Below are 1,856 nucleotides of genomic sequence, written 5' to 3' on the forward strand. Positions count from 1 at the left end.
GTTTTATAGCTTTTGTTGTTTCTTCTTCTTCTTCTTCGTAATTGTCAGGTAGTATGATTTCTTGTTTGTATTTGTCAGCTTCCTTAAATACTGAAAACATTATTATTATTATTATTATTATTGTTGTTGTTGTTGTTGTTGTTTTCTTTTTTTTTTTTCTTTCTTCAAATTTTCTTCCATTTCTCGCCGAGTGTTTTCCGTACACCTAGGGCAGAGAAGCTCATTGTATGCATTCTCAGTACATGAGTCGTTCCAGTTAACACGATTTTTTGCACTTCCTGTAGGGATGGTAAGCCTGGTATCATTTTCAAATAGGTTTCAGTACTTTTTTTTTTTTATCATTCCTAGAGAGATTCCTATCACTGAGACTGTAGTCGCTTTGAGATGCCACATTTTTTCAATTTCTATTAGCAAGTCTTTATATTTACTGATCTTGTCAAATTCTTTCGCCGCTATATTATGATCGCAAGAAATACTCACGTCAATTAATAAACACACCTTTTTTGTCTGATCTTCTATAATAATATCCGGTCTATTAGCTTTTATAGTTTTGTCGGTATGTACGGGGAAGTCCCAGAGAATCGACATATTTTCTCCCTCAGTCACAGCTTCAGGATGTTGTTTATACCATTTGCCAGCGGTTTTGATTTTATAATGTCGACATATTGTCCAGTGTAAATACTGGCTGACTCTGTCATGTCTTGCTTTATATTCTACAGGTGCTAAGATTCTACACTCTGAGATTAGGTGGTCTATAGTTTCAATCCCATCATTACAGAATCGGCATTTTTGGTCAGCTCCATTTTTTATCACATTGGCTTGGTAGTTCCGGGTTAATAAGCTTTGGTCTTGAGCAGCCAATATGAAACCTTCACTCTCTGCTTTTAGTCCTGAGCTTCGTAACCATTGATGCGTGTGTTTCTGGTCGACATCAGCTTGTTTGCTACGAGCCACATACTTGCCATGCAGAGGTTTCTGTTCCCATCTGCTAGCTAATTTTTCACGTGCTTTTGTCTTTGTAATTAATTTTATTTTCTTTGCAGCAGTAGTTGGCGCATTTCCTTCAACCTGATTAATCTGGTATTATTATTATTATTATGATTATTATTATTATTATTATTGTTATTCCTGTGTTTCAGGTATAGTTTTTGTTATGGTGGTAGACATTAACACCCCTGTGTGATTAAAAGGTGGACTCGTCGAACTCTTATAAAGAGTAACAAATCTCGTTGAGACCAGAGAGAGGAAGGCGTTGGAGTTACGTGTGTTGTTAATCGGAAGTTACTTATGTAAATACATTGCTTTACTCCTTCGTTAAAATCCGCAACAAAGGATATAAAAGTTTTGCAGTGTAGAATGCGTATAGTATTTCAATGTAGTTGTCATCTGTCCATTGTTCTCTTTTGGTGTTTTTCTTCATTTGGGCAATGACATTAAGAGATGAGTCTGTCTGTTTAGTGTTAACTTTATGACAGAATACCGTCTCAGGTCGTCTGTTAAGACTTCTTTCGTATTGCGATTGCCTGAGACTTACAGATCGAAATTCACCTATTTCTTTTCATGATTTTATTGTCGGGCATTTCTTCTTTCTTTTTCTCTCTGTTTAAAATGTGGCGTGAAGCACTTTTTGTTGATTATTATTTCTCTCTTTTTAGCTGTTTAAACATTATGTGTTTAGTGTTTGTCTTGTTCGTGTTTGGGAAATTATAGGTGTTCGTTTGTGGACCTTGAGACATAACAACGCTCATCTACTTGTCATTCAGGTAGGGATGTGACAATGTTACAAGCATTCATCCAGTTGTGCAGCGGTCTTTCATGCAGCTGTATAAAGTTCTTCAGCCTTGTACTCCATCCGG

This window comes from Octopus bimaculoides, chromosome 4, assembly GCF_001194135.2.
Source record: "Octopus bimaculoides isolate UCB-OBI-ISO-001 chromosome 4, ASM119413v2, whole genome shotgun sequence".
Classification (NCBI taxonomy): domain Eukaryota; kingdom Metazoa; phylum Mollusca; class Cephalopoda; order Octopoda; family Octopodidae; genus Octopus; species Octopus bimaculoides.